The sequence below is a fragment of the Macrobrachium rosenbergii genome, chromosome 48, assembly GCF_040412425.1.
Source record: "Macrobrachium rosenbergii isolate ZJJX-2024 chromosome 48, ASM4041242v1, whole genome shotgun sequence".
NCBI lineage: Eukaryota > Metazoa > Arthropoda > Malacostraca > Decapoda > Palaemonidae > Macrobrachium > Macrobrachium rosenbergii.
Window position 1 is genome coordinate 26526475 of NC_089788.1, and position 12500 is coordinate 26538974.

Here is a 12500-nt window from a genome sequence, read left to right on the forward strand (position 1 = left end):
GAATTAATGATTTTACACACATATATGATATTAATGTATACACACATATAATACATACACACATATATATATATATATATATATATATATATATATATATATATATATATATATATATATATATATATATATATATATATATATATATATATATATATATATATATATATATATATATATATATATATATATATATATATATATATATATATATATATATATATATATACTACCCTTATTACCAGTAGAGCGGATGCCCATTCGCGTCTGGGTCGACTGGGTGGCGGCAAGCCGGGCGAACGAAGTGAGGATGCTAATGACGCTTTGATACAGAAACTGAAGGTAGTGGAATAGAAAAAAGAGGGTAGATCTTCTTGTTCTTGATGTGGTCACCAAGGCGTCTTCATTATGATTTATAATTTTTTATGAAATCTCATGTGCGTCGTTGCACGATCGTCGACCACCTTCCGTTTCCTTCTTCCATATTTGGATATTGAAACCTTTCCGATAAGCAGCTGGTATGTGCAGTCTCAAAATAACTCATTTTACAGTTTTATTTGTTTATTTTGAGAGGATGTTGACTAAAAGAAAACAAGGATAAAAGAAATGTGAACGAGAAAAAGTCTGGCGATTGGAAAAAAGAAGAAATTGGGAGGGTCAAAGAGAAACTTATTACTGAAGCTAAAGAAAGAGGACTAAAAGTATTGAAAATATTGAGGTAAGGGAGGTGGAAAATATGTATTTATTATTATTATTATTATTATTATTATTATTATTATTATTATTATTATTATTATTATTATTATTATTATTCATAAGATGAACCCTCTTCATATGGAACAAGCCCACCAAAGGGACCATTGACTTGAAATGCAAGCTTCCAAAGAATATAGTGCTCAATAGGAAGTAAGAGAAGGTAAAGGGAAATACAGAAAGAAGAGATCTCACTTAAATAGGCAATTTACAGGGATAAGGAGGAAGTTATGGATAACTCAAGGGAAAGACGTTGAAGAATAATTGAGAGAATAGGAAACAAGTAGCAATTATATAATAAAACAAAAGAATTTTTGATAGGGGAGACAGTAGAGTTCATCTGAGAAAATGAATAAAAAAAAAAGAAAGCTAAAAATGTTAAGAACAGAAAAAATAGTATTATGCTTGACAACCAACTATCTTTTGTTTGTCGAAGACTGTATATTAGCCAGAAGGTCGTTAATTAGTTTTAGATGACCAAAGAATTAATACATTTTGCCTCAGTTGAGATACTATGGTAATGGTGCTGTTATTAACACTGTTGAATGATTGATTTATTTTTAATTTAAGCTAAACAGTTTTCTGTCGTCTTTCCCCGTTGGCTGTATTTATCATTGTGACCAGTTATCGCTCAAACCAGATTTCTGACGTTGGTCGTAATTTGGTGTCGCTTGGCGTATTTAATAGTAGATCCGTTAGCAGTATCCTCAAACCTCCTTGCTTTTTATAAAAACTTAGGACCAAAGTGATAAGGGGACAGGGTGCTGAGTTCCCCTTCCTGCTTCCACACGGAAAGGGCAACCTCCTAATTTCTGGGGTCAAAAGTGGAAATAGGCAATACAGACATGGATGTATCCTCAATATACTGCCTACGGAGTATTCTTAGTTGGTGTAGGTATGAGTCGTTTTCGGTACCCGACGAGACCCTAGAAAACAGGATTAATTTAGAGAAACGAATTCATTGTACCGCGCTAACCTCCCCAGCTCTCTCTTCTCTTGAAGTTTAGCCTCCCAAAAGATCCATTTCTTTTTGAGTGGCCTTTTGGTGAAATGTTCTTGAAAACTCGCTCATAACTGTCTGTGGTTGTAACAAACAGACAAGGGTACTGCAATCAAGAACACGACGGCTTTGGTAAGCAATCATTTACACACGTTTGAAAGAGAAAATAAATAGGTTGCGGGTTTAGTGCTTTTTAATATTTCTTGCACAGAAGGCCTCCACTGATCACTTAGAACAGAAAGTAGTTTTAAAGGATTTGTCCTGGTTGAAACTTAGCAAAATATATTCTTTACTTTTTCTCTAAGTGAGCTATACTTTCATCCCAGTTTGTCTGGTGTGTGTGTGTGTGTGTGTTTGTGTATATAAATATTCCATAAGTTTGTATTTGAATATTAATGAATTTCTCCGAAAGTATGTCCATAAATGCATAATCATTCACCAAGTGTTCGTAGTAAACTCTTGTAAGTGATTGGAATATTTTCAAAACCTTATTTGCCCTTGAAGTGTGTTCTTTATTGTTCTCATGTTGTTTGGACTTTAGAACCGACGAAGGAATCAGAGGTCAAGAAAATCGGCATTTCCCTGTATGGGGATTTATTTGTGTTATTTTATGCCTTTATTATATTTTGTCCTGCTTCGTGATTCGACTTTTTCTTCAGACACCGGAATATTATTGGGAAACTTGTGTAGGGAGTGAACGGTCGTTATGGCTTGTTCCTAATAGCGTGGAAGTGCATGTTAAAGTAATAATAATCCTCTTGTACAAAAAGGAATGTACTGTATATACCTATACTGTGATTATTTTTTTGTATGTGACGCAGATTGTCCAAGGTTAATAAAATAGGCGCTAAAATATTTCAGAACATTTAACAAGAAAATACATAGCAACGTTATATAGTTACCACATATCAAGTGCGATGCAGTTTTTGACGGCACAGTCAGTTTGTTAATAATAATAATAATAATAATAATAATAATAATAATAATAATAATAATATCTTCTGTAACTTCTTTCAAATGAACGCCATATTCTTTGGCAGCTTGAATTTCAAGTTATTGCCTCCTGTAGGCTTGTTCCCTATAATGTGGTTTATCTTCTGAATAATAATAATAATAATAATAATAATAATAATAATAATAATAATAATAATAATAATAATAATAATAATAATAATAATAATAATAATACCCCTTTTTCTTGAATGTAAATCTTGATATATTGGTAAAGATACGCTCAAAATCCTCAAGTTTTACGAGGGCTACTGTCGTCATTGTCAGAGAAATGTAAGTAAATCAGAAATTCTTCAGGGAAAGAATATTTATATCAAGTTCTGCTAGATCTCCTGACAACTTGACCAGTCTAGTTGTTTGGTTGTGCTGCCCATCTGCAGCTCAGTGGGGGGCTTAATCCTGGGTGTGGGTCAAGATGCTCAAGTATTTAGCTTCCCCTTAATCCAGGATATAAATCTGAGTTATTACCTTCCCTGACGACTGTGGAGAGTTTGTTGTTTCTCTAAGAACATGGCGCCGCCGGGTTGCGGAGGGCGTCTTATTTAGTTTAGTACCAACAGTAGCTGAAATAAAAATGTTATTTCCAGCCACTGCTGTTATTGAATTAATTAAGACCCCCTCCTTAACCCTACGGCGATTTACATCATTGCTCTTGTATAAAAGTTTGCTACACTTAAGATTCAAGTAATTAACGTTAACGGCTCTTTGTCTTTTGTGCTCCCAATGCGTTTCTGAGATTTCTTCCGGTCTCCACCTACGCACGTTCTAGACCGTGCCCCCACGTAAGCCAAATTGCAATTTTTACAACCGATCACGTACACGGCTTTTTCCTTCATTTTCCCAGTTTTGTTTTTACAAAGAGATTTATAAACGCTATTGGGCAATGCAAAACAAATTATGGTGGTTATCCCCAAGATTTTTGGTGACTTCTGATTTAATGTGATAGGGTCATTTTTGACAGGGCAACGTTATCATTTTCTGTCTTTAAGCTGCCACGTTCCCTTTTCGCTTTGTAAATTGTAAATATTCCTAGCTTTTTTGAGAACATGGTCCAGGAACCAAGTCGGATACGGTAAAGCAAGAGAGCACATATTTATGAAATTTATCCCTTTGTCTAAATAAGCTAGATCACATAGTTCTGTGGCCTCTTAAAGAATGACTTGCTGCTTTTTTTTTTTTTTGGTGTTCGAGTTATGGTGGAAAAGTAAAGAATATAGGAACTATATGTGCGGGTTTACTGTACACTATAAAGCCCGTCTGGTGTTTTTCTGCTGATACATCTGTGGAGGGGAGGGTGTTGTCCTGGCTCTTTTCCAATGTACATTTTATGGAAGGTCCTTCAGAGTTCATGGCATCTAGGAATGAAAGGAGAGTCTTCATTATCTATTTCTAGTGAGGCAAAAATATTGTGTACATACCGATTCCATAATATTAATTTGATACCCATTGTGTTAAAACTGGGCAATAAAGATACTTAAAGAAATTACATTTACAAATTTGCTAATAATACGATCTTATTTTATTTAAATATTGAAAGAACGTGACAGTTTTTATGGTCTTCAATAATAATAATAATAATAATAATAATAATAATAATAATTATTATTATTATTATTATTATTATTATTATTAATATTATTATGATGATGATGATGATGATGATGATGATGATGATGAGTCTTGACTCAGTGATAGATTTCTTCTTTCTTTCTTTCTTTTCTTTTAATGCTTTTATTCCCATTTTTGTAATCGATGCTTTTGAAGGACTTTTACTGCTGAAGTCTTGGTCTAAACTCAGTCCTGAATCTAGACCCCGGTACGTATGTTTTGTCAAAGATAACGCCCTTTCTTTCAGCAGCTTGAAATGCGGGTATGTAGATTTGGTAAAATAAAACTGAAATGTGTATGTTGTTGGTAAAAAGAAACTGCACTGTACTGCTGTTTCACATAATCTGGTTACCAAACAAAGAATAATATTAATGTCATATTAATAAAATGACATTAATAATATGTCATATTAAGAAAAAGTGGATTTTTCAATAAAGCAGTATCGTTCACGAAGTATGAATAAACTGCCACATGTCGTATTGACGAAGTCAAAAATTAAATGAAACTACAGCGGAAACTACATCAAAATGCTTTTTGCAACATCCATCAGATCATTCCGAGTTGCGTGCCTTCTTTTTTCCTGGAACTTTAAAGCTTCGGAAATCTCTCCACAACCTTGTTTTTCGGGAGTAAGGTCTTTCTGTTGACCCAATCTTTGTGTCTGACGTTGTTATATCGGCCCATAGGTAAGATCGTGCTGCCCGTCCCATCGGCCTTTATAAACTTATTATCGACGCTGTCACTTGGAGATTGCTGAGTTTTCTTACCTGTTGTGGATTATCACGTCTCACAAGCCTTGTTAAATAGTCTACAAAAACCCTTAGATTTACGCCCTAATTTATGTGATACCAAGATGAAAAACATTCCTTTATATTGTTTCTCTTGTCCTTCCCTCATGCTGTCGTGACGTTAAAGAGCCTACCTCCATTAGGGCCATAATTTGCTTATTATGTTATGGGCTCTGCGTCCTTATAAACTTTTGTGAGGCTTAAATGAGCTTGAGTGACGACAGGTTGTTTCGTGGGAAAATTGTTTCATCGTGGATGGGGGAGGCTGCGGGTCAGGTGACTCCAAGACTCTCCCTTTCATCTTCCCTTTCCATTTGCCCTTCTTTTTTTTTCCTCCCCCAGGTCACTGTCGTTTGAGATTCAGAACAGCGCGAGAGCTAGGACGGTTTTTCTTCGAATTAAGATTTATTCTGTAGAAGTTCTTTTCCTTCTTCACCTTCTTTTTCAACCCATCTCCTCCCCTCCCCACCGCTCCTCTCGCCTTCCCTCACCCAAGTTCGTCATTTCACTCTGTAATTTTATTGCCACGCCAGAAAGAGTATTTTATGAGGAGCAAGAGCATCTAGAAATTAATATGGATCAAAGTTAAGATTTCATGTTAAGGAAACTTGCTAACATTTATGACAATTCGTGTGTGTGTGTGTATTTGTGTTTTTGTGTGTGTTGAGAATGCAAATATTTTATTATTATGCGTTTCGTACATTTACTCTTTGATCTGCCATACACTCGTTTGATCGATTGTTTTTGTATGTGACATTCATAACTGAAGACCCTGCTCAATCTTGCTCTTCCTGGAGGGCCCTCTTGGAACATCTGCGAATGGAAGTGTTGAGGCCCCAACAGCATCCTGCGACATCTCTGCTCCGAACCAGAGGACGTCTGCAATCTCCAGCTGGTTCCCCAGTCACCTCACGCTTTTCGTCGCGATCATCTCTGCTTAGGCCTTTCTTTCCTTCACTATTTTTCATCTTGTAACGTCAAATGTGGCCTTTATGGTATGTGCTGACAAGGGCGATTTTTCCTTGGAATGTGGAAGTAAATTGGGGAAAGAGTAATTTGATCTTTGTGGTATAGGAAGTTGTGGGTGAAATTCCCTGGATGTGTATTGGGTAAATTAGATTGCATCTTCGATTGCTAGTGTAAGGGAATTTGATTCTTGGGTACACATTGTATGAGGCGTAAAAGGTTGTGTTTGAGCAGCCAGGCTTACCTATAACAATGTCGGAAACCATCATTTTTAATATTTTGGAGTTTTGTCGATTTGTATATGACTGTTGTAGTATTTACCAAAGGGCCATCGTTCGATTCTCTAACTAGGCGAGGGGGAACGGTATGGGCATGTCTTGAATCCCAGTATGTCTGTGTATACCTAAAATGTGTACAGTAGTTTTTTATCGGTCGCTGTGGATCGCAAAGAGAGAGAGAGAGGTGAGTGTTCATTGTGCCATCAAAATATGTACCATGTAAACGGAAGGACCTCCGCTAGGTAATCCTTAACTTTCTGCGGGAAACCATTTACAATATCATCTCTAGCGCGAGTACAGCTCACACCTAAATAGACCAGCGTTCGATCCCTGAACCTGACAAGGAGGGAACGGCATGAGTTTGTTTCCTTAAGATCCAACATGAGTCGGCCGATGTAATCAGCCATATAGTTACCTGGCCAATAGTCTGCAGTTATGGGTCGTATCTGGGGTGGGGAAGGGTGGGGGGAGAAAAAACAACAGACGTGAGTGATCAGTATTCCGTCAAAATGCACACAATCATATATTTGAAAACGAGAGGGCCTTGACAATGTATTCCTTACTCGACCTAGTTGAAATCATTAAAAGATGTTCATGTGGTAGTCAACGCTCACTAGATTTTTACACGATCTTGGTAAATTTGTTTTATCAGAAATTCTCTCTCTCTCTCTCTCTCTCTCTCTCTCTCTCTCTCTCTCTCTCTCTCTCTCTCTCCCACATGTACGTGACGCATCAGATGTCATCCAGTGACCTCCTTCTCCTCCACGCCTCCTGCCCTAAGGAGTGTTAAGGGAAGGGGCGTTGTCCTTTAGATAACGACCGCTCAGTTGGTTAATGGTAATCACAGGCTGGACGAAAGAACGAGGTCTTCATCGTTGTGATGAGAGAAAGAGAGAGATCCAGTTTCTTTCTTCTTTCTAATTTCTCAGGAGTGTTGCTAAAACGGAGTATGTGCAGTATTATGTCTTCGTGTTTGTGAGAGAGAGGGAGAGAGAGAGAAAGTTAAAATAATAATAATAATAATAATAATAATAATAATAATAATAATAATAATAATAATAATAATAATAACACAGTGAAGATGAGTGGTTGACATCAGCTTGGAATGAAAAATTCATCTCTGTCGACGAAGAGCCGAACGAGTAGCCTACCAGGAAAGGGTCACAAACCAAAGAAAAAAAGAGAAGCTGGGAAATAAGCAACTGCATGGCCAGAACCAAATCAGACTCAGGGCAGAAGGCAGTTAGCAATGGCTGACTAAGGGAAAGCTGTGAAAGGATGCTGAAGTTGTGTCGAAAGCAGCACAAGAACAAACACTACGTGCACATTATATACAAAATAAAAAAGATAACCAAATACCAACATCACTTATGTATTGCAAATGCGAACGGAATACGGAGACCCTCACCCTCATCATAAAAGAACGACCCGCATTAGTTCAAAGTGAATACAAGGGGAGAGAGGGGGGGGGGTGGGCACGACATTCGCTCAGACCTTGCACTGGAAGATCTGCACAGAAAATAGCCTGCCATTTACAGACAAGAGGTACAACCACATAACCGAAAAAATCCTAGAAAAAAATCACGGTACACATATATTATGATGTAAAGACTGACCATGTAGCCTAATACAGGCTCAAAAACAATCCTTGGGAAATAAAGAAACTCAGAGGGCATCTCAGATAGATACAGCCATACTTCTTCTTCTTCTTCATTTTAACGTGCTTTTTCCCATTTTTCATATGGGGTAAGCACGATGCCTTCTTTGAAGGACTGATTTGGCGTTTGGGTAGGCCGTAGCCTCGATTGGCTGCCCTGCCTGACATCTTAGACCCCGGTAGCACGTGTATTTGTAAATCCCCAGCTCCCTTTCTCCCAGCAGCGATGAGACGTGAGTGGTTAGGCTGACAGTTCGAGACGTGTAAGGCGTCTGTTATGTTTTTAGAGGATGTTGGAGTGGCTTTGTTCGTGTGTGTATTAGTCTGTAACACCCATTTGCTTTCAGCAAACCTATCCGTTGATTACCATAATCCCGGGGTGTCTAACGGATAGCAAATTGTCCGCCCCTCTGACCGGCCGGCTGCGGATTTGAACCCGCGACACAGACTTCTTTTGAAGTCCAAGTCTGCTGCTCTACCGACCGAGCCATCGAGGCTCCATAGGTACAGCCATACTAAGGACACAAAATTTAAGGACAAAGCCAGAGAAAAGAAGATACAGTAATAAGATCTGAAAGTGCAAGTAAGGAGACTAGAAGTACTACTTATCACACTGGGAGTGCTGGGGTTAATCCCAGAGGACCTCAGGAAGATACTGGAGAGGTTTAGATGCCCAAGCCTCGAACCGGGCTTTCTCCAGGAAAGTTTGCTGCTGGGCACAACAAAGATAATTAGGAGTGATAGAATCCCAAGAAAATGGGTAGTTGGAGTCAGATCCCCAGGAGACAGGCTGCAGGCCGGATCCAAACCTATAGATACCAACCTAGCAAGGCTGCAAGGTTGTGAGAGTTAAAACAATATTAATTATAATCTATAAAGATAGAATTGCATGATTATATGTTATTGCGGTCTCCTACAATGCAAGTCCGAAATTCAAAAGTAAGACGTCATTAAAATCATTACGAGGTGGGGATCGCAATAAATACTCTTTAACCCGCTAAGGGTTATATGGGCCATAAATGCGTACAAATAATGATAATGGTAAAATAATACTTGACCCTTTTGCTAGAGGTGATAAGTGCAAAGTTATCCCCTTGAGTTTTCCATTTAAATCTGACAGTTTTTTCTCAATAATAATAATAATAATAATAATAATAATAATAATAATAATAATAATAATAATAATAATAATAATGATAATAATAATAATGACTTACATGAATATCTTGATACAATCACCAGGTTATGTCGTGAATATAAGCTCAGAATTTGAGCTGTTCTGTCCTTCTCCCTCCCTCTCTCACATTTTCACAAGAGACCACTTCCACGTGACTTTCGAATTACAGTGGACATATCTCAATGACACCCTGCATCGCTTATTTTAACCTCAGAGAGAGAGTTTATGTAATTTAACAACCTTTCCGTTCGGTTTTTGGCTTTGACTTGTTTCGTTAACAAGACATTTCATACGTACTTTGAAAATGTTTATTTTTGAATCTTAAAAACGTATAAATAATGATTTCAAATATCCTTTGGGATAGACACGAGTTTTAGTTTACCGGCCTTTTTGGTCTTGCTTAATAATAATAATAATAATAATAATAATAATAATAATAATAATAATAATAATAATAATAATAATAATAATAATAGGAAAAAGACTCTTTAAAACAGGTTTTATCAAACAAAATGACAGTTTCAACAGCATTTATTTTATATAGTAAACGCGCAATTCGATAAGACGAATTGAGCGTTTACTATATAAAATAAATGCTGTTGAAACTGCCATTTTGTTTAACAAAACATATAATAATAATAATAATAATAATAATAATAATAATAATAATAATAATAATAATAATATTATTATTATTATTATTATTATTATTATTATTATTATTATTATTATTATTATTATTATTATCTAACAAAACACTAATGACTGTCAGTGTCAAAGACTAATATTTACCTTACCGTCGGCGGCTTCTATTATCAGAAATGTTGGTGGGACCTTTTGTCAAAAGCTCATTCGTTGTTCAAGTCAACATTAGCTAAGTGAGGGTGAAAGTATGTAGTGTAAATACTGGCAAGGTCTTTATGCCGTTTGGTTATAAACGTGTTCCTTTGCGCTTTGGGGGAGGGGGAATTAGTTGAAATTGTTCGTTTTCGGTGGTATTACCATTATTATGATTAATTTTATTATTTTTCCTATTGTTGTTGTTGCTTTAAGTGGTTGTAGCAGCTGTGGCATTTCTATTTTAAACGGCATTACTGATAAAAACAATTGTATCTACAATTACAGATTGCAAAAAGATTACAGATATCGCAATTGATACTTCTTCTTCTTCTTCTTCTTCTTCTTCTTCTTCTTCTTCTTCTTCTTCTTCTTCTTCTTCTTCTTCTTCTTCTAATAATAATAATAATAATAATAATAATAATAATAATAATAATAATAATAATAATAATAATAATAATAATAATAATAATAATAACTACAGAACATTTCAAATTATGAAATACGTGCTGAAAACTCCACCTTCTATTTTATTAGATATGCAATCAGGAACCATCCACCGTAGTTTTGGAGGATCTGCCATTTTCCCTAAAATAATAATAATAATAATAATAATAATAATAATAATAATAATAATAATAATAATAATAATAATAATAATGAAAAAGTGGTATCTTCTAATTATAGTGAAGTTCACCTGAGCAATGTGGAAAGAAATGATTGTAATCCTCTTCGTAGTCATTGCAAGAACGGATTTTTTTTTTCTTTTCCCAAGCGGAGTTGGTGAGCAAGAGAGTGGCTGCAATGATTTCAGAGGCTCTTTGGAAATTTTGTTCACCCCTCACGGTGCTATTGCGCTGCCGGTTTATGAAACTGTCAAATTATTAATAGTCAGGAAACAAATAAGAATTGAATTGTGAAGTAGTAGTACTATTAGTAGAAGTAGTAATGATGATGATAATGATGATGACGACGATAATAATAATAATAATTCTTGACGCTGTTAGCATTAAGGTTACCATTATAGCACAGATAGTATTGAGAGAACTCCAAAGCTTTTTCTCGTTTTAGAAAATAAGCCTAACATGTATCCGCCACCCGTACGATGGAGATGAGGCAGATATCAAAATTTATGCAGAAAATTTTCATGTTTACATTCTCATTTGTGACATCCTCGAAAGTGGCGAATGTTTATTCGGGACGTTTGGAATTTCAGGATTTTGTGAGAGAGAGAGAGAGAGAGAGAGAGAGAGAGAGAGAGAGAGAGAGAGAGAGAGAGAGAGAGAGAGAATTTTGACCTGATACGTATATTTTGTATACTGTAAGCCTGTTAGATTATGCAGTAGGCTATTTGTCCGTGAATACTTTTTGAGAGAGAGAGAGAGAGAGAGAGAGAGAGAGAGAGAGAGAGAGAGAGAGAGAGAGAGAGAAAGAGAGAGAGAGAATCTGCATTTTAACATAATCATCTATTTCCACATGAAAGTAGATACAGTGTTATTCTTAGAGTGAAACAGAGAAAGGCAAAGAGTTGCAATTTACATTAATCTGTATGTCCTACTTAAGTTTTGGAATGATGTGATGTTCTGTGTAAGAGAGAGAGAGAGAGAGAGAGAGAGAGAGAGAGAGAGAGAGAGAGAAATACTGTCGCACTATATTAACTGGATTCTTTTATATTGATCCCAAAATATGCCAGTATGGCGCAAAATTGCTGCAACTTTATATGCAAACTTGTCACAAATCATTGTCAAAACTTTTTTGTTGCGTAACGTGATACGCTCTCCGCTGAGAGTAACATGGAATCTGTCACGTTTTTTAGAGCACTGTGTTATATTTCGCACTCAGTTCAATTTGCTTTACTGCCACGTTGTAGTTGAAAAATATTCCTGTCGTGTATTTGTATCCATAAAAGTTATATGGCTGCGTTAATTTTTACTCTGAGACAGGTAGGTTTTTCATTCAATTTTGCACACACATACATACCCATACTTAATTGTATGTTAAAAGATTATCGTGTAGGTCTACTGATTTTATTCGTAGGCTAGTTCCGATACATTTCGATAACATCATACACATCTAAATATTAAATTTTTAACCAGCAATTAAGTACGAGGATTTGTTTTTCAAGTGACTAGATGTACTAAGAAAACCAAAGAAAATTGGAATTTGTAGAAAAGGAGATATTAAATGTCACATGGTCTCACATTTAATGATGTGTGTCTAAGAGATTGATTGATATTTTGCTAAATTTCACACACACACATACATATATATACAGTATATATATATGTATGTATATATATATATATATATATATATATATATATATATATATATATATATATATATATATATATATATATATATATATATAAAAGATAAAATCCACGAAGGAAACGGAAACACTGGAGTGCTGCAGAGTCTGCTA

At 35.7% G+C, this 12500-nt stretch overlaps 1 protein-coding gene across 43 annotated transcripts in view; it reads left to right on the plus strand.

The window, feature by feature from the left end:
- LOC136831307 (echinoderm microtubule-associated protein-like 2) overlaps positions 1-12500 on the plus strand; it is a 370899-nt gene that overhangs the window by 246169 nt on the left and 112230 nt on the right. The gene's annotated exons all lie outside the window — the stretch shown is intronic.